The sequence below is a fragment of the Micromys minutus genome, assembly GCF_963924665.1.
Source record: "Micromys minutus genome assembly, chromosome: 1".
Taxonomy (NCBI): Eukaryota; Metazoa; Chordata; class Mammalia; order Rodentia; family Muridae; genus Micromys; species Micromys minutus.
The window spans coordinates 175,422,310-175,444,044 of record NC_137969.1 but is presented as its reverse complement, the minus strand read 5'-3'; the positions used below and the strand labels follow the sequence as shown (position 1 = coordinate 175,444,044).

Sequence of the window (21,735 nt, the reverse complement as noted above, 5' to 3'; positions counted from 1 at the left end):
AGATCTAGACCATACGCTTAGAGAAAGAATGGCCATTGGTGAGCTGTGGAGGTAGGATACAAGCTGGGCGGGCCTAGTTCAAGATCTCTGAAGAAAAGTAGAGTAGAAGATGAGGGGGGAAGGTTTAGCTGTTTGTAGAGGATGATGAGGGCAAGGAAGGTGGGCTGATCAGTGGAAGAGCAGAGATGGTATAGGTTTTTGTAGTGTGTGTGTGTACAGAAAACACATGCACACACATGGACCCACAGCAGCTCCTTGTTGTTGGGTGGTCAATGTCAGATGGTTCTAGAAGACTCATTTTCAGCTTAGGCCCGACTATACGACTTGTAGATGCTGCCCTAAGATCAGTCTCCCTGGCTCAACCCCTGAAGAACTTAGTAGAGCACTAGTGTGCCTGTCCTCCACAGTCCCTCTCTGTTCCTCAGGTAGTCTTCTTCCTGCTTCCTTGTGCTGCTGTCACTTGGACACCTGGCAGCAAAACAAGGCTGTCCCCATTGCTTGTACGTGGGCCTAAGGGAAGCAACACTAACTGATCATCAGAGCCTCCTCTGCGGCAGGTTCTTATAGGAGAAGGTGGCAAGGAAGAGAATCACAGGCAATGAGGCTATGCTGACTGTCTTCTGGGGCTTAGAAAACAAAGGGGTCTCAGCAATCACTCAACCCCATTCTGTTGCAAAAACGAGAACAGTAACCACTCCAGAGAAAGAAGGGAAAGGGGAAGGAAAGGGAAGCTTTCCCACATGAGCTGGGACCTTATCTCTGCCATCTCAGATATTGTCCCCTACATAGTATAGGAGCCAACCTTACTGCTTTACTGTGTACCCAGCTCAGAGAAGCTAGGCAAAGTCAGCAACGTCACCTGTGCTAACATGAACCTGGCAGCCCCAAAGCAAGACTTCTGAGATCCCACCTGTCCCTCCTACATCCTTTCTGTGCCTCCCTCTTCAAGACATAGAGGATGCTTCTGCAGTCTGCACCTGAGATCCCTGAAACAGGAGAAATGTGGGTTGGCAGAGTAGTGCTGGGTTGGCAAATCCTCTTTGAGGGTATTTCAACCCGGAAGGACTTAGCCTAAGTTGGCTTTGTTCACAATAAAAGCCATTCCTGTTCTAGCCATTAAGAATCAAGCCTTCCCAGAATTAGTTTTTTCATAGGACCCAGAGAAAAAGATAATGATAAGATTTGTGTTATGTGTGTCCCCCAGGGATTCATATATTGGGGTTTTTATCCCCAGTACAGTGACATGTGATGGAGACATCTAGGAAGTAGGACATGTGAGTCACTTGCACTGTCCTTGGGAGGGATGAAAGTGGTTCTTTTGGGATTCTCAGGAGAAAGTTGCCATAGAAAAAGCAAGACTTCCTCCTCTCTATCCACTCTCCAACCGACTTCTCACCTTGTGGTGTCCCCTCCTATCTCTCTCATATTCTTGCCACAATGCCAGATACCATTGTGTGGCTGGAGGATCCTTGGTAGAGACATCTAATATGCTATTTGCACTTTGGGCCTCCAAAATTCTCTAGGTAAAAGTATCTGTTCCTTATAAACTACCCAGCATTCATATTTCCTTACGGTTCAGGAGAATACACAGGAGATATATACACTGGTTGAATAGGTTACTTCCACCCTCTATGAGCCACAAGATCTGGCCTTACTGTTTCCCAACAACCCAGTGTTCAGCCTCTTCTGAAGAGCAGCTGACATGGCTTCAAACTGTAACCCATGACTAGGGAAATACTGAGTCTTCACCCAGTAAGTATGATGACACTGGTGATGTCAGAGTCTCACTGGCCATTGCTCATGATATAATTGCTTAAAAATCTAATTCTTGGAAGTTTGGGTTGCTGAGGGAAAGAATTCAGTGATACATCTTGATTCTAGAGTCCTTCAGAATGGTTTTTTTTTTTTTTGTTTTTTTTTGTTTTTTTGTTTTTGTTTTATTCCTGTGGTGTACTTCCCAGTGGATCTGACAATGCTTAGCCCTTGGAGCCAAAGTTAGAAACTCAGCTCCATGTGTTAAAACAGAAGAGCCAACAACAAGGCCGTGAAGCCTGCATGTAAATGGATCTTGAAACATCTTTCCTAACAGGCCTCTTGCCCTGACCACAACTTGGACTATCTTAGATCCAGCAAAGGACACAAAACATCCCTGTCAGCAAACAGCAAATGGCAAGTGAATTTGGAGCATATGATTTGTATTTCCCCTTATTGCAAGGAGCTCACTGAGTCACAGTAAGGGTCTCTAAAGATATCCATCCATAAAGAGTTCACCTCCAAAGCTTATGAGCAAAGGATGGTCCTAGAATTTCAGCTCTTATTCAAGACCCTCTAGGACCCCTCTGATCCCTGCAGAACTTCTGTTTGTTAATGAGTCAAGTCACAAGTCCAGGCTTTTGAAAACAGTCCAAGTCTTGTGGAGTGAGACCTGACTAAAATATAAATTTGGCAAGGACATGGTCCATTGGAAGACATCTCTTTTTATTTCACCCACATAAAATAATGAGGTCTTTAAAAATCGCTCTAATTTTCTTGAAAAATAATAGCGTTTGTGGTAGTCTCAGTGGAGGGATTACTAAGGACAATAAAGCTCTGCAGACCAAAGAAGGGCATTGGAATGGGGAGCCATGGCGGAAGCCAAGGCTTAGAGGAATGGCTGTGTGTGAAGGCAATGAGCATATGGAATAACTGAAGAGTCGAGCAAACAGCAAAAAGTTAATTCAAGCCCCCGACTTATTTCAGGGAGGGAGGCCTGTCGACAGATGGTAAAGCATCAGGAATGTGGTATTAAGATGAATTCTGAGAGGACAGGTGTGCTGTACTGAGTGGTCTTCCTTCCCTTCTATTCATCAGTGCTTGGACCCCAAAGCATTGCTCTAACTCCCCTTGACCCGCTTCATGAGATGCCCACCCAAATCTGCCTTGCAAGTGGCCCCAAGTCTTGTCCCTGCTGCAGGACTAATCAATCTATAATCCATCCATCTTGAGAAAACTGGGGTCCTCTTCTCTTCAGTGGGTATACTCAGGCTCTTTTAGTAATAAGGGGACCCCTCAGTTATGAGCCCTTGTTGTCAATAGCTGGGAATATGTAGGGGGAGGGGAGTCAGAGCAATGTTCTTCCATAAAACTTCACATACCATAAAGAGGTAGCTTTTGTTTCTACATTCTAGAAAAATGTAAAACTTTTGATTCATCCAAAGCATTGTGGCAAAATTAGACAAGGGCAAATAAATATATTCTGTGTGTAACAGATCAGCGTCCTTAAGACTCGGGGAAATTTCACAACGAAATAAGGGGGAAATCACTGGTAATGAAAAGAAATAGCCCACTGAAAATATAAACAGTTAATAAATATGCAAAATTTTTTCTCACCCACTAGAGTTATAGAGTTAAAATTAAAAGTTATATATCCTTGTGACCACAGAACCGATAGACAGGAAAATAAATGAAAGCAAATATTTTGGAGGAAGGAAAATAAATAGTTGTTTCATGTCTTGGTCATAAGAACACAAGTCGGTGTCATTTCTAGTTTAAAATTTGGCAAATTTATCAAGGTCCATATAAACACCCACACTTTCTGACTATCAGCACTTTGTTATAGAATTTTCCCTCAATTAACAGCATAAATGCATTCCGAGATTCATATGCATGGATTTTACCGCATCGTCATTTAAAACATACAAAGGGGGACAGTAAAGTCTATTCATCATCAACAGGTATCTGTTATCTGTGTGCTGCTGTGCATCCTGCTGTGCTCTTTGTGGGTAGGCTGACAACAGGACAGCTGGGAAACCCTGTGCACTGGAACTTCTGTTGTAGATGAAGGCCCAGAAAGAAACAAACACACTGGACCATGACAGAGAGCCTTACCTGTCCTACTGGAAGTGTAAAGAGCAAAGACAGGAAAATAAAACGCCCTTTAGCTAAAAAAAAAAAAAAAAAAAAAAAAAATTAATCAAAGACTGGAACAATACTTGGTGAATGATGTGGGGGAAGTAAGAAATTCAAAGCACTACAAGACTTTATGAAGCAGTCACACACCAGATGAATGTAGAAACACAAATACTAACCACACACGTTGAATGTGTGGTCCCCATCTACTGATGACACCCTAGGAGATTGCAAGAGTTTTAGTATGGGGGACTAACTGTAGGAAGTGAGCCTCTGTGGACAGAACTAGCCTCCACAAAATGAACATTCTTTTCCATAAGTTCATAACACCATGTGTTATACCCAAGAACACAAGGCACTGACCCTGCTGACATCATGAGCCATTCTAGTTCCTCCTTGTGTAAAAACTCAACTATTATCATAACTGTATCATTGTGTATGATGAGGAAGGAGGGCATATGCCATGGTCACATGTGGGAGTGAAAAAACAGTTTTGTGGAGTTGAGTCTGTCCTTTTAAATTTTCTTCTTTTAAATTGTTCTGTCAGTAAATTTTTGACAATAACCGGAATGAAGTTATTAAGTACAGAAAATTAAATTGTAGCTGCTACTGAGATTAAAACGCAGCATGTGATTCTTAGGCCCTTGGAAATTGTTTATGGGAGGAAGTTTAAAGGGATTAGAAAACTCGTAAAATATCATAGCAGTGCTTAATGGGTGACTCTTATATAATCTTGGCAGACTAGAATGTCAGTCAGAAGTCAGGCACTGAAAACCTGACTCACAAGGCTTCAGATGGCCATCTAGATTCCACTGAGAATTAGATTCTGGCTGTGACATGGCTGGTGCTAGCTAGTTTTAGCCAAGTTTTCACTGTAATTGTGAACCATCAGAAGAATATGAAGGTTTGAAAAACTTACAGGCTGGCCAGAAAATAAACATGTGAAGATTTAGCTGTTGAAAATCTTACCTACTCCATGAAAAAAGTGCATGCTTTTTCAATAAGAGAGATGCTTGAGGGAATCTCTGGGATTGACTGAGCCGCCATTTAGGTCCAAGATCTTCAAAGAGGAAACTCTTTTGAAAGAGTCCCTTGAGAAGAGAGTCAGGCGTGTTGCTTGCACAGGATCACCCAGGAAGTTGTTTCTCTAGGAATCACTACAGGGCATTCAGACACCCAAGCATTCAGTGTTAGCCACCATAGTACAAGGGAAGGGGTAGTGGCAGACTTTGAGTTGTCTATGTGATCTGGCTTTGCAGGCTTTTAATTTTATGAAGGTTTCTGCCCAAACTTCAATGATGATCTTGAAAGTCAGACAATACATAACAGAATTAGAATCCCTACAGATAGTGTTGCATGAGGTATTGGTAGTGAACTTGCAGGCAAGAGCTCAGGAAGTTGGAGGAACCAGAAATGTAGAGGAAACCTGTAAGACACAAATGGAGTCATCACAGGAAAAGGTTAGCTATAGGATGATAGGGATGTAGGAGTGGGGTTTCCAGGGATGTTGGAGCTTACATCAGGATACCATTTACGTCAGATGTCAGACATGAAAATATAGAACTTAGTGTTTGCCCTGATAGGTTTCAACGTTGCTGTCGGTTCAATCCATTCTTTTATTCTCCTGCTTTTTCCTTTCATAACGAAGATAGCTACTCTGCATTATTGTAAGTTGGACTTTTGTAAATTATGTCTTATAGGAACCACACCTGAGAGATTTTCTTGAGTCTTGGTAGAGGTTGCAGAGTTAAATTTTTGAACCATGATGAAAATATTGAGATTGAACTCTTTGAATCAAGTCGTAACTGAACTGGAAACTCTCCATATTGGCTGGTATTCACAGTGCTGGGAGGGGCTATGCAGGGTGCTGGGGAAGACAACCCATCACTGATCCCAACTAGCTTTAGACCATGCACACTGCAGTTCTGACCTGCCAAGCACCACATGTTCACTGCAGCAATAGTGGCATGACTGTCTCAGGGTAACCAATCATTTTGTAGATACCTGCATGTGACTGTGGATACCTGCATATGGCTAGACTCTTTGACATCCCATCATTTGAGGTGTCCATATGCCTCCCAGGACTGAGCATTCAACAGTCTATGATGAGTAAAGGTGGTATCCCTGAAGTCTCAGACTTCCCAAGAGGCTATTGATTATTAATTGTTGCTGTGGGAAGTCAGAGGATCAAGGGTGGTGTCATTTTTCTTCTATGGTATAGCGAATAGGTATTGAATTTGTGAAAAAGAGGTTTAAAGGAAAATAGTAGAAGGCAAAAGAAGTAAATGAATATAACCACATTTTTAAAAATTGAAATGTTTTATTTATATTTCAAATGTTATCCCCTTTCCCAGTTTCCTCTCTGTAACCCCCTTCTCCCATCCCCCAACCCCTTGCTTCTATGACAGTGTCCACCCACCCACCCCCTCTCACCTCCCTACCCTGACAATCCCTTACAATGGGGCATCAAGCCTTGGTAGGACCAAGGGCTTCTCATTGATGCCCAACAAGGTGATCCTCTGCTACGTATGCAGTTGGAGACATAGGTCCATTCATTTCTACTCTTTGGATAGTAGTTTAGTCCCTGGGCACTCTGGATTGTTAAAATTATTGTTCTTATGGGGTTGCAAACTCTTTCAGCTTCTTCAATTCTTTCTCTAATTCCTCCATTGGGGACCTGTTCTCAGATCAGTGATAACCACGGTGCTATATATATCCAAAAATTAAAGAACCAAAAAATTAAACACACACACACACACACATACACACACACACACACACACACACACACACACACACACACACACACACAGATTTGGACTCGTGGGAACAGACTAAATGCATCTGGCACTATGGGAATGGTCAGGAGGCTTTGGGGACCAGGGACAGAATGCTATAGTGGGAGATGAAAGTCTCTCATAGATTCATGCATTGAACACTGGGGACCACCTGGTGGTGCTATTTGTGGGGTTCTGGAAACTTTAGGATGTAGGCTCTCACTGGAGGTAGCAGGCTGAAGAGTAGATGTACCTTTGAACCAGTCCCTCCTCTCCACTTCCCTGTTGATGGTTCCAGTCTGCCATGTGGTACAGGGGTCCCTTTTATCTTATGCTCCTACCAATAGTGATGCTCTGCTCAGGGGAACAAAGTCAAACACCTATGGGCTGAACATTCTGAACGTATGATATGAAATGAGTCCTTCTTTGTTTAAGTTGTTTTCTCAAGTGTTTGGTCACCACTCTATACAGGTCAAAGAACAATTAACAACATCCATGAAGACAGAAGTCATTGGAACAAAAGCCAACAGTAACCTTCATCTCTCTGGGATGAGATGACACATTGTGCTTTGTTGTATTTTCAAAATCATGTCCTGCATTTCAAAATGTCAACCGAATTGTGTACTTAATGCAAAACATAAACACATAAACAATTGAAAGGGCTTTGATTTCTCCCTACTAAGTGACTTGGAACTCGGCCTCGGAGATCTGATAAAGGCTTAGCAGGAAAGTCAAACATGGCCAGGGCTGGTATACAAAATGATTGTGATGGTGATCTCTGGGTTCTGTTCAAGAAAACAAGCTCACATCCAGGTGTCTACTTGTGTGACTCAATAGTCAGAAGCGGGACTTAGGGACCCTCTAGCCCCTCATGCTAATGTCTGTGCCTCAGCCCATGAACTCCAAAGAGCATCCACTACCTGGTTATTGAGAGCACTCTTCAAACATGCTACCGCATTTCAGGCTTAAATGAAAGGAAGAAGGAAACTATGAAAAATATGTTCAGAGATAGGGCTGGTTTCAAAGAAAAACAAATACATCAGAGAAGACATTACACCCCAAATAGGCAGCATTTATATTACCTTGATTGCTCAGATTGCTTCAGTTTATAAAATGCACACACCATGTAAATCACATCTGCCTTCCACATTTCTCTCAGTGGAGTGGGGGAGGTTCTTATCTGCCCTTGACAGAGGTGGCAAGTGACCCACTGAGCAGCAACTGCCCACCAGGGGCCCTTGACTTTTGTGTCCTCCAGGTGGCAAGGTGATAAACCTGAAGCCTTTGCCTGTGGCTGCTGGTGTTGGGTAACAGCTAACAGATAAGGGAAGTCCTGGGCTCCTCCCAACACCAGACTGGGAGCAGTTCATCTTGTGCTCTCCATCCCCAAAGATTGGATTTGGCATTTTTAAACCCACAGATTATAGCCTCTCATGGCCGAGTCTGGGGTTTATGAGAAAATGGATCTGAAGCAGGCAGCCTGTGCATGGGAAAAACCTCTCCAGAAAGGCCAACCTTTTCCTCTGTGCCTCCATCGACCAGGGTTGCAAATGCCTCCCCTGGTGGGGCCAGCCAGCCTGCCTGCCTGCCTGCCTGCCTGCAGCCTCAGTGCTTTGGAAGGCTGCCAGCCTCTGCTGCTGTTTAACACTTTGCAGGAGGCAGGCAGCTCCTAACACTGGCTAGGGCCTTTGGAAGAAAGGAAAGGATCGATGAGTCTGTAAAGCCAGGAGGGGAAATGTGAAACACATTTGGGGTTAGTAGCAAGGAAAAGTGTGGTTTGAAGAGATGCATGGTACTTTGTGGATACAAGAAATTAAAATTCAGAGACCTGGAGAGAGGGTTAAGGAATCTTGCATGTCTGTGTGCTAGCCTGTGCCTCTGAGCAGCCAACTAAATCAGGCCCTGCCCCACAGATTTCCCCTTGCAGCTCTCTGTTCAGCTATGTTCTTTCAGGTCTCTGATTCTTCATGCTTCGTTTCTGCACCTCACACAGGGTGATTTTGAGGTCCTGAAGTTTGTGGAAAGTCTGGACTCTGACCTTTGTCCTTAGACCTGTCCACAGACATGCCATGGAGACTTTGCAGTTGTCGTGGGATGCCTACATCTGCAGTAGATGTCAGCAAGTCTACCTCCCTTTCTAGTGCCCAGTGCTGCTGGAATCCACATCACCCAGAGTCCCGTTCCACCATTTTCTGCCAAACAATGGCTGAGTCTTGGATGCTGGGTTTAATCCTCATAGATTCCCAATAGATGATAAAGAATGTGAATCTCATGACGATACAGTGTCCAGGGAAACAGCAACTAGACCACAGACTCTCTACTTCTCTGTGTGCCTTGCAAGGTCCCTCTCAGCCTCAGCCTCTTGTACCCTCCACTGTGCCAACCCAGCTTAGTGTGTCTGCCTTTCATAAAACTACTGCAGCTTCAGCCTCCTCCCTCCATAGCTTTGAGGCTGGGCCCTAGCCCTGGGGCTATGCTTCACCCCATCACCCCTCCTGAGGCAACCCCCAGCCCTGCTCATACTTTAATGAGTCCTTCTGGTGCTTTCCGTCTGGAAAGCCCTATGTGCTTCCCAGATAGCCAGAACATGCCAGGGTAAAGAACATGTGCAATTTAAGAACAGAGAGGCCTGATTTCTAGCTGAACATGCTGACATCCAATGAGCCACTCTGTCTTCTTGTGTCTCAAAGGGAAAGGGCAATAAACTACCTCAAAGGGTCTTGAGAGTACACTTGTCATCCTGCAGCTGAAAACACGTGCAGTAGTTACCATAGTGATAACCATCATCACATTAAATGTCTTTCCAGGCTCTCTGCCCTCTAGACTTCTTTCACATCCCTGATTGCCCTTCTGCATGAACCCCTGACCCCTCATGACCAAGGTACGACTATCCAGACCCTCATGTTCCCCTTTCCTGGAACCTCTTAGACCAAGCCCACTTGAAAGATCCTTATCTCCTTCCCTGTGGGGCCAGCTGTGGGGCCGAGTGTGGGGAGGTGACTTCAGTGACACCGCACCTTGGAGAAGGTCAGGGTCTGGAGTTGTTCTAACGCTATCTTCTCCAAGGCACTGACTGTGTGGCGTGGAGTGAGACATGGAGTGAGGCTTCAGCCGATGGTGGAATTGTGCATGTTGTGTGATTAACCTGCTTGATGGGTACAAAAGCGACAGTATCGGTGAGTGGCTTGGAAGCCCACAAGGTTCCAAGTGACGAGTGAAAAGACTGAGTGGATGCCTGACGTTGTGAGCATGGTAAATCCAGGCAGTCATATCAAGACAGACGGAATTAATAATCTTAGGAAATATATGCTTGTATGTGTGTGTGTGTGTGTGCATGCATGTGTGTGTGTGCATATGTGCATGCTTGTGTGTGTGCATGCATGTGTGTTTGTGTGTGTGCCTGTGTGTATATGCTTGTATATATACATATATATATGGTTGTATGTATATATACTTGAATATACATGCATATATATATATATACACATATATGTATATGTGCTTTTGAATTTGGATTTTATACACATAGATAGATAGATAGATAGATAGATAGATAGATAGACAGACAGACAGATAGAAATAGATAGATAGATTCAAAACTCTGAAGTTTGTGTGTGTGTGTGTGTGTGTGTGTGTGTGTGTAATCCAAACTCTAAAGCCCAAAGATGGTGACATTAATGACTACCATCACTGATGGCAACTGATTTCTACAATGCTTCAGAGGTAGGAAGTAGGCACACTGAGTGAGGACAGGAGACAGAACTAGATACCCCACAGCTGCTATAATGACTGTGCACATCCAATACATGGAGGACTTGTGGTTGGGATTGTGACATGCTGACGTGTCTGACAAATATAACTTAAGTGAGAATGAGCTTATTTGGCTCAAAGTTCAAGGTACTGTCAGTCCTGTTGGGGTCATCAAGGCAGGAGAAGCATCTGATCACATTCTACCCACAGTCAGAACCAGAGAGTGATGACCACATGTGTGCTGTTTAGTTCCATTCTCTACTTTATTCAGACTAGGATTGTCTGCCCACCAGAACTGACCTGCCTACAATTTAAGGATGTGCCTTCCCATATCCATTGATATAATCAAGATGACACCTTGTTGAAAGGCACATCTCCCATGCAATTCTGTCGATTGACAATTAACACTAATCATTACAAGGTAGGAAAGCAAAGCTTATGTGCCCATGTGAGACTCATGCCTTGGTGGTAATAGCTGGGAATGAGGCCAATGGCTCAAAGAAATACTATGTTGGAACAACACAGCAAAAATAGTCCCTAATGAAAGTGGGCTCATTGCTAGGGCTGATAAATCACCATGGCAGAGACTGATATGATAGATTGCTGTAGCCAGGTTTTAAAGCCACAGTGAATGTGGCATACAGCAATTTTCTCTGACTCAAAACCCTCCATTCTGAAGAATCCAGAATGTAAACAACTCATAAGTCACAGTAAGTTCCTAAAACTTATGAGATTCATAAGGCTATTCAGTTCCCAGATGTCTTAGTTACAGCTACTACTGCTATGACCAAAAGCAACTTAGGAGGAGAGGGTTTATTTTAGATTACACTTCCACAGCACAGTCCATCAGGAGGTAACAGGAACTCGAACAGGACAAGAACCTGGAGGTAGGAATTTATTCAGAGGCCATGGAGGAGCACTACTTACTGCCTTGTCTTTTATGCCTTCATCTGCCTGCTTTCTTACAAACTTCCAGGAAGAGTGTTGCATGACAAGACAACAGATGATGTGGGGTCATCAGGAAAGCACAAGGCACAATATTCCTGCCCACCTGTTGGTCTAGCTCACATGTGTCTTTGTTACTTGTAATGATTCCATATCAGTCAGCCTTCCTGGTCACTGCCCAGATTCTCCAACTTGCTCAGGCTAATCTCATCTTCAGAACTAGAGCTCGGCCATGCTGTATAATAACTATGTCTCCAAAAGGCTGTCAGGGTCAAAATCCCCAGATCTCTTGAGGTAGTCTTACCTGCAGTCTTTGCACATGTTATCAGCATGAGAGTCTCATAACCCTGTATCCAAGTGTCTTTGGAGACAGTCACAGAGACATACAGTGGCATGCCCAGAGGACACCATAGAAGCAGAGGTTTGGGAGGTGGAGCCAGAACAAAGGACACTTGAGCCTCCCGCATCTGGAATGAATAAGGTTCATCCCTGTGTTCATTAGACTACTACTGTGATCAGGTGAATACTGAAGCAAAGATTTCTGTGGCCCAGCCTCAGAGACTCCACTCCTTTTCTGCTACAAAATTCCTGGAGGAGAGTGCAGTGATGTCTGGGTCCAGGACCTCAAGGACACACGTGACCAGTGCCCAGCTTCTTCCAACTAAGCCACACCTTTCACCTTCTAGTTACCTCCTGTTCGATTCCATCAGATCGATGGAAGCGTTCATCAGGTCTGAGCCCATAAGATCTACTCATCCCTCATCCACCCTCACAGACACCACGCCCGCGGGTGCGCTTTACTAATCTGTGCTCTCTCGGTCCAATCAAATTGACAATAGGATTCGCTGGCTGACTCTCTCGGAGGCTTCAGGGGGATCACCGCATCTCCAACACCTGGCTTTGGGATTTTGAAGCCAGAGCTGTGAACGAATCAGTCTCTGTTGTTGTAAGCCTCCTCATGCTAATGTACATAGCAACCCGCAACGCTCTTACTCTGGGGACCTCAGCTAGGTTCCTGGTCCCACTGAAGGTCCTGATCTCCACTTCAGCTCTGCAGTGTCTTCTCAAAAGTTGAAATCTTTCCAGCAAGGCATTTAGAGCCTCAAGAGTCAGAGCCAGGCAAAGGAACCTGGGGTCCGGCTGGGACTGGTTCTGCCCAGCAGAGCTCCAGAGAGGTCAAGATGGCATTACATCTGCTGAGGCCAGCTTCCTAGGCACTCCTGTGCTTCTACCCAAACTTGGGGCTTCTTTCTTCCCTGGCAGCTTTGGTAGTAACTGCAATGGGTGAATGAGATAAAAAAATGGACAGGATCAAGTGCTCTTGCAGTGAACTCTCAGACGGCAAATTTCATCTCCATCCTCCATCATTTCTAATAAATATATCCCTTAAAGCTTATTTATTTCCAAGGATTTCCACCATCACATTATTTCAGCGTTGTGGGCACACTTTTAAAGTGCATACACGCTCAAAAATGGGACAGAAGTGGTCAAATGGCTGATCTGCTTTGTCTTTGCAAATCGATCTGTGTCTTTAGCCCTTGCTCTGTCTCAGAGTCCTTGAGGATGAGACCAACTGCTGAAAAATAATCTCGGCAGCTGAGAGATAGACTAGGTCCCGCAACAGCGGTGCCGAGCTTCTGAGAGCTGGGTACCCAGGCTGCAGCAAATCCAGGCACCCACCACACTCTCTGGAGGAGGGATGGGAGTGGACGAGGCAGTTTTATGTGATGCTTGGATGCCTCTGGGCCTCTGGGCGTCCGAGGCTTTCTTTCTACCACTGCCCACTGCTCACATAGGAAGGTCACTGGACCTTTTCAGCACAAGCCCAGGCTCATGCACATACCATGCACAATCCTTGGATGCCTGGTACACTCCGAACAACCACACAGGCTGCCTTCTCCAGGAAGTTCCCGGCTCTGGTTCCCTCACAGGGCAGCATCCCTGGGGAGTCTGTTCTCAACAACAAACTGGCTCCTGCAGACTCTCATGGCACCTATGAGGAGAAAGGGCCACTTTTAACCTGCTCCTTCTGAGTCAGAACTTTTCCATTAGAGTGCTAGCCTCACACTGAAGGACCCATCTTCCCACCTCTGAGCATGTAGGACTCACTATGTGGTACCTATGAAGTGCCTTCCCCATAGCCTGGCTGATGGGCTCTGCTCTACAACAACCTAGCTCCCTGAAGTCTCACTTGCATGGTGCCCAACACATTGGGAATAGACGATAAATATTAGTTATTTGTAAAGTACAATACCGAGCTTACTTTCACTTGAAATAAAAGGAACACCTCCTCTCCATGGGGCAATAAGATGGAGTATAACTCAAATTCATGCCTGTGACATTTTTAGGAGAGAAAAACCTCATGGTAATGCTCCTCCTGAAAAAACCCCCTTTTAAGTGTCTACTTGAGCTTTCGTGAGCATCAGTCATAGATGCTAAATTGTGCTCTCTGGTGAAACCTGGATATAGATGCTGGGAAAATGAGAGCCATCTCTTCCCTTTAAGGAAGCTGTCTGTGTAGCCCTCAAGTGTCCCTGCATCCTGCTGGCTACCCTGAAGACCAGGCTGAGGACACCCATAAAAGACATGCTCAGGGATGCTGTTCTCGGGTACTTAGCACAGCCCTGTGCAGCAGGGAGGCCAGAGCTTCCCTCCTATACCTCCTTCCAGACTTTTATATTCACTCTGCAGGAAGAATATAGCTCCAGTACCTAACAAGAAGAAATACACACACAACCTCTGCTCTCAGCATTTCTTCTTAATGTCTCATATTAAAAACTGGTGCAAAGCTTCCCAGCCTGCCCATGAACCCTAGACCTTCTGTATGGCATCTCAGTGTTTGGGCAAGCAGCCAGTTCTAGGCCAATAAGCACACAGAATGTCATCTGGACCTGACTAAAAATGAACACATAGAGAGCAGCCATTCGACTGAGGAGACCTGACAGCAGTGGAGGGATGCTTGCAGTCACTGCCCATGCAGGCTCAGGTATGAACATCTTTCCATCAAGAAGTGGTCCCCAGGTGACTGTATTCCCTGACACCACCCATTTCTGAATGATATGGTTTGCCTCGATATTCCCATTTTAGGTAAGGCCAAGAGAAGAGGAAGCATGAGTCTTCTTATCGAGGCCTCTGGGTGGGTGGGGCATAGACCTACATTCTTCTGGTCTGTCCCGAAGTACACAGTCAAATGCAAAGGAGAGTCAGCTATGGGTCTGCCCTCTGATGGGCAAAGTCACTGGGCTACGAAGATGTTGTTTTCTGTATCCCAGATACATCACAAAGACACAAAGTGAAACAGTCCTTCTGGAACAGCATCTCTCTGCACTCCTTTTTGGTAATTACCAGCTTCAGCTTTCTGTCACTCACAGCCAGTGTTTGGAGGATCCTCTTTGGTGTCAGAGCTGAAGTGAGAGGGACTTGTGCCTGAAGTACGGTGGACATTTCCTGGGTTTCAGATCCTAGATTCAGATCCTAGTGAAGACAAGTACCATGCAGGGTCATCATTTTGTTAACCACATGTGACTTCACAAACAAATATTTTATCAGTGACGATCCTTCCTCTGGGCAGACAGATCCAGTGAATGCCAACATAGCCAGGAAGTCTATTCCACAGCCAGTGGTCCTCTTGTCTCAAAGCTTAAACTTCCTTCAATCCCTACATGAGACACACGGTCCTCCATCTCTCCTCATGTGGCCAACACTGAGTCCAGCCTGGCAAGGTCTTACGATGGGGAAAAAGCTGTACATGCAGTGACTCTAGAGAAGGTCCCAACTCCAAGGCAGCCTATCCCTTATGGAGCTGGGAAATTGTGGAAGCCAGACCTTTAAGAAGATCTATGTGACCTGAAAGTCACTGTGTTAGCCCTATAATATGACTCTAGAAGAAGCATCCAGAGAGGGTATGGGTCCACCCTGAGGGCTGCCTGTCTCCTAGGGCATTTCAGTGTTTGGACAAGCATTCAGCCCCTAGGCCTTCTTTTGCAATATGCCACGAGCATTCAGAGTATCATCTGCTACAGATTAAAATCAGCACCTGGAGAGAAGCCACAAGACTGATGAAGCCAGAGAGCAGTTGAGGGCTGGCTGGAGCCACTGCCCATGCAGGCTCAGACAAAGAATAAGCTTCTTGCAGAGAAGCAAGTCCTGAGTTGTGGCTGGACACAGGAGCCATGATTTGTTTTAAAGAACAGCCTTATTGCCACTTTGGCCACATAAAACTCCTTAGATCAATGCCCAATGATCCCAACCAGCCTTAAAGGAAGTTGGCCAAGCTCTCAGTCTTCAGTGACCAGTGTCTGTCTATGCCCTTGACCTCTGGTCACAAGTCTGCACTGATGGTCAGAGCTTGCTATAATCAGTGGGTTTTTCTTCTGCACTCTTCCTGCATACTTCTGGTCATTCATGCCTACAGACTCTAGCTGTGAAATGTCAGGCCCTTTCTCCTTCTTTCTCCAGCAGAAGAGCCTACTATTCAGAACTCTCATCAGTGCTCACAGACTGTGAGATGTGAGCATGCAATGTAAGAGTATCTAGGGCATGTGGAACCCATAGGGTGTCTTCCACACCTCAATATGCATTCTAGTCAGCTCCAACCAAGGTAATTCCCAATCCGGGGTAAAACAGTAGCAGAGGCAACTAGAGAAAATGCAACTGGAGGTCAGTAAACATAAGCTTGCATCTGTCACAGAATGGCCCCGGGACCCTCTCCTGACCCATGAGGTGTGACACTCAGTTCAGCAGAAAGAATAGCCATCTTCCCCTCTTGTCTTTTCTGCTCAGTGGTACAGGGTGGGGGAGTAGGAAGTGTGAGATGCCATCTTCTAGTGGGTCATCTCAATTCTGTTCACAGACCCTGGATAAGAGGGCAATCCTCTTCTGCATCCTTCAGGGCTGAAGGATGGAATGATAGTTCTTCCCAGACACATGGTTCCAGACCTCAGAAAAGACCTGGGTAAAGGCATCTTTCTTAGGTGCTCTTTGCATCTATCACACAAACAGTGCCTTGTGGCCCCAGCAGGTTCCAGCTAGTCTAACTGTCCCTAAGTCAGCCTGGGCCAGTTACCTGCTTACCTGGGTCTTATCGCTTATGCTCCTCACAATGATGATAATGGACCAAAACTCTGAAGCTGTAAGCATGCCCTCAATTAAATGATGTCTCCCATGTTCCAACCTCAGCTCACTGTGGAATCCAATCTTCTGATGCTGTCAGATCAAGATGTAGAACTCTCTGCTCCTCTAGCACCATGACTGCTTGTACACTGCCATGCTTCTCACTATGATAATAATGGACTAAAACTTTGTAAGCCAGCCTCAATTCAATGTTTGCCTTTAGTAGAGTTGCCTTGGTCATGGTGTCTCTTCACAGCAATGAAACCCTAACTAAAACACCAGCTGAGAGGGGTCAGCCATGGAGCAAGAGTGTGGTTGGGCTTTGGTGACAGTTCTTAGCAGCCTCTCCACCAGTGCTGGGTTCAATGTATGAGACAAAGGGAATGATGGGAGATGACGTGGTATCTTTGCTTTTCCTTCCTTTAGATCTTTATACAGAGTCCCACTATGACAACTGACACATTCTAGAGTTAGTTGAGAAAAGGGAACCACATTTGAAACACTTCTTCCATCAGATTGGCCTATAGGGGAACTTGTAGGGTATTATTTCTAACTTGTAATTATAGGTGGATCGTCTATTATATGTGGTGCCACCCCTGGACTAGTGGTCCTGAGCTCTATAATAAAGCTCTATAATAAAAAAAACATGGAGTAAGCCATGGGCAGCAAGCCAGTAAGCAGTATCCCTCCATGGCTCTTCCTTCAGTTCCTGACTACAGGGTCTCGTCTTGAGTTCTTGCTCTGACTTCCTTAGATAATGGATTGTGTTGTGGGAGCATAACCCAAATAAACTCTTTCCTCCAAAATTCTTTTGGCTATGGTATTTTACTACAACAGTACAAACCCTAACTAAAAAACACTATATGGCACAGGCTTTCTTGTCTACATAACCCAGGATGACCTCAAACTTGAGATTCTCCTGTATCCAGTTCCTGTGTGCTGAGGCTACAGATGTGTGCCGCTGGCTCTACTACTGCTACGTTCTTTTGCCTAAGATAATGAGGACAGAGCTGAAGGAGGGCATTCAGCAAGAAAGACAAGACATTGGGCACTGGATGCCAAGTGGGCCTTATCTGCCAGACGTCTAGATAGAAGCATCACTGGGAAAGCTGGAACAGGCAGAGTCCAGAAATGTTTGTGAACTAGAGATGTGAGGCACTGAACCCTCCCACCGAGAAACATTTAAAACAAAGGGAAGGAAAAATAACCAAGGTGTAACCTGGTGTCCCACCAAAGTCACAAGGTCAAGATTCAAAGCCAGGTTAGTTGGTGCAAACCTTTAATCCCAGCACTAGGGAGGCAAAGGGGGGCAGGCGGGCAGATCTTTGTGAGTTTGAGACCACTTGCTCTATACAATGAGTACCAGTCCATGGCTATATAATAAAGAAACCCTGACTCTCCGAAAGAAAGGGGAAAAGAGTTTGGAAGAACTAGAAACTAGGAGACAAATAGTGAGCTGGAAGGTAGCTGAGGTGAGATAGTTTCGTGACCTCTGAGCCAGAAAGAGAGAGCAGTATCAGGAAGACATCAGTAGACTGGAGTCCTAGTCCAGTCAATGCCGATGATTAAATACCATGGGAAGAAACTGGAAAACTTGTTCGCATCTTCAGATGTACTGCGCATTTATGGAGACTACTTCACAATAATGGGGCGGGCAGAAGATTGTTGTTGTCTGGATCTGCATTAGCTGCTTCAACAAGACACCATAGCTGTTTGTAAGCACAGAGACATGTGCCTTCTTGCTGTGGATGCTGGGATCCAGGATTAATGAGCCTGAAGATTCTCCTTTGCTGAAGGCTCTCTGCCTCTAAAATGGCGTCTGTTGCTTCGCCCTCTTGTGGTAAAAAGCAGAAGTGTGCAGGGTCTCTACTTGCCCCAGTCCTTTTGTCAGGACCTTCAACTATGAATTCAGGACCCTCACCACCCAGTCGAGGGGAACATGTTTTCAAAGTACAGGGGTCTAGCTGAGCGGGAGCAGGCAGGTGGGGCATATGGCTAGGAAACCTATTTAATTTCTAGATAGGCAGTGAGCTGATTTCCCCTACAGTACTCTCTTTGTAAGCTTTAGTCTACTGGAGGAAATAGAGGTTCTTCCAACACCCAAATCCAGTGGTGAATATGGCAGGTGAGGGAGGGTAAAAACCCTATGAACTACATGGCCCTTCCCTGTAAGTACCCCTGTGGGAGATTCTTCACTGAACAACACACACCCCTCATTTGGCCAAGGCTGCTTCTAAAATCCCCTTATCCCTGCCAGGGAGAACTCTGTGCCCACGTCCCTGTCTTACACCACTCTCAGAGACATCCCATACGTACTTGCCTCTTCTTCCCATGTTTGGCTCATCATTTTTGCACTGCCAGTACCTAGGACCATCTTTGGGCATGGGTCAGAAATACACTGGGAGAATGTGGTATCATGGCTTGCAAGAGCCTCAGATGCTGAGATACCCCATTGCCTTGTAAGGGAATGGGTGCCAGGCAGATGAGGGACTTCAGGGAGTTAACAGCCTCCTTTGAACTCAATATCCAACACACTGCCCACTGTGCTCAGGTCACCTGGTCCATGTCCAGAGCATCAGATGCCTGAGGGAGACACCCATTTCAGCATTCTCATGAGAGATGGGGGAGTCATTTTAAACTCTAGCATTGCTTATAGCCAAGGACTTTGGGGCTGTCCTAGTCCTATTCTTTCTTAGTCAAATAGGAAGGACATTTCCTACTTAGACTCACCCTGGCACACTTGCCCAGGTCCGCCCTGCCAGGAAGATGGACAAAGACAGGCACTGTGGATTGGGTTTCTTCACATGTTGCAAAGACAAACTGTTTTTTAAAAAGCATCTTCCACTCTGCATCTGGTTTGTCTATTTCTCTGGTCTTCTCGGCAGAGAGCCAGGTCCTCCTTGTTCATTTTTAACTTACCAGAGCGTCTCCCCCTCCCCCTCCCCATACTGCTGCTGGGGAGGCCATTATCTTTTGAGCAATCAATGCTTGGCAGAGGCCCAGGCAGAGGATGGCTGGGTCTGCAGGCTGTTCCTCAGCAGAGAACCCAGGATGCTATTCTAAATGAATGTGCAGGCTTACCAAAAGGACAAATATCAAGTAAATCTTGCCTATAATGTCCCATCAAGTAATATTCGTGAAGATTAGCTGCAAGAACCTATGAATTTAGGGACATATAAATAACCCTGCTTTTGACAAGCAACACATATACTTTTTTAAAAAGAGAGAGAGAGAGAGGGAGGGAGCGAAATGTCAGGAAATTCATTTCTGGAGATCCACGGAGACACGCACATCAACAGGCTGCTACCTTGGTAATAAACTCGGGGATGTAAAATACAGCTCGCATCTCTGAATTCTCACACCCTCATCAGCAGCCTGGAAGAATGGAAGCTGGGGGGCCCTGACTTAAATCAGAGGCTGTGAGTTTCTCTAGAAGCAATCTCCATCCTGATGCTTCTTTCTGAGATAGGACTAGGAAAAGAGCGGGTAGGGAACAGAAACAAGATGGGCTTAGACCTCTCAGGATGAGCACAAGGAAAGCGTGGAGGTGGCAGCCCTGGGCATTGATTGCTGACGGCCTTATCAATAGATCATCAATGCGCTCCCACAGGGAGAAGCACCTGGACTCTGTGAAAGAGTTGTATAGACATTTTTAAATCTATCTTGTCATCAAGTACACAGAAGGTGACTGTCCTCAGAACATTTAAAGTGCGAGTCATTACACCCAGTACCATTTTAATTTTCAAGTCCAGATCTGAATCTAAATCCGTCAGGGTAAAAATATTTCTCTCACCCTAAGAATTTGGGTAATTTCTAATTCTTTCAATTTTGAGGCTTTACCAATCTCTAAGATCTACCATTAAAAGCCTTGACCCTAAATCTTCTCCAGGGCAGTGGAAAAGATGAAGGAGTCTCTACAGCAAGGCTTGGGTGGGGAGGGGCTTCCAATGAGTTTATGTATAAACGCTTTTACTTTCAGGACATTTTATAGTGGCTGAAGTCAGATGGTAAAAGGACGTTCGATTGATTGTCTGACTGGCTTGCTCTTTTTGCTTTCTTGTCCCACTCATTTCTATCCCAAGGAACGTCTTTATCCACCCCTGCTTTCCTGCACCTGAGGCTTGTTTAGCAGACACAGTACCAGTGAATCTGCATGTGCTAGTTCACTGCGGCAGCAGACCCTGGCAGTGGGTGTTGGATTCATACAGAATACACTCAGAAGCTGAAGGTTAGGCAGGGCGCTAACTCCAGGGCTGATGAGGGCAGAGAGTCTCGCAATGAGGCTCTTGTGGGCCTACAGATGAATAGCCCCACACTGCACCACCTTAGGGAGCCCACACGGATCGGAGAGCAACACTGGGATGCAAGGTCGATGTGAGAAGTGACGTGATGCAGCCTGTTCGAAAGGTCATGGAGACTCAGCGGGGAGAACGGCATTTCCTGCTGGTGTCCAGGGAGATGCTTTAGGGGGCAAGGAGACCCGTGGGGAGGGGAGGGCAGCTTGGGGGCAGTTACAAATTTCCCATGACAAGACTATCAGAGCTACAAATAGAGACACATGTGCACATGAAGATATGTATTAGCATAATCACCAGCAACTCAATCGCCTAATTGTGTGAAAAGATGTGTATAAAGCACAGCAGATTCATGGAGGTTGTCACACTGCTGTGGGAAGGGGCAAAGCTGCAAGGAATGGAAGAAGCAGACAAAAGCAGAAGAGCTAGAGAGGTGATGTCAGGAGTAGAGGACATCCAAGGTCACCTGTGTAGAGGTAGAGGGAGGCTAAGAGCAAGGTGAAGATAGGGGTATATACTTGCCTGTCGTATTCAGCATAGGCATCAAAAGGCTTGGAGCGACAGTGGGAGAAAGGGCTGTAAAGTGGGGTACTTTATGGGCAGGGAAAGGAGAGGTTAGATGAAAAGAGATGGTTCTCTGGGCAAAGAGAGCCATGAAAGATATGAGTTTCCCTGAAGGTGGGAAGACCAAAACTATTCTTCTCATCAACACCTTGTTTTGTGTGAGGTGTGGTCATATAGTGTGTTGATGGGAAGAACTTCCCCTGAGAAGTGTGTGAGATACTCAGCACCTCATCTTGAAGAAGACAGGCTCTAGGAGTGAGCCATGAGCAGGGCCAGGGCTGTGAAGAAGATGCCTAGATTTACCTGAGTGGGGTGCCTCTGATCTCACCCCAGTGTGGGCAGACTTCATTAGCACAGATTCTAAACTTAGGTCTGCAGTTTGAAACCCGATCCCAGCACCAAGT

The 21,735-nt window shown here is 45.6% G+C and overlaps 1 pseudogene across 1 annotated transcript in view; it reads left to right on the top strand.

Moving 5' to 3' along the window:
• Nucleotides 1-20,939, top strand: part of LOC308416818 (tubulin alpha-1A chain-like) — a 67,198-nt pseudogene extending 46,259 nt beyond the window's left edge. The window contains exon 2 of the transcript in view: nucleotides 20,802-20,939. The product of the transcript in view is annotated as a tubulin alpha-1A chain-like (transcript). The remainder of the gene's footprint in view (nucleotides 1-20,801) is intronic.
• Nucleotides 20,940-21,735: the final 796 nt, after the last annotated feature.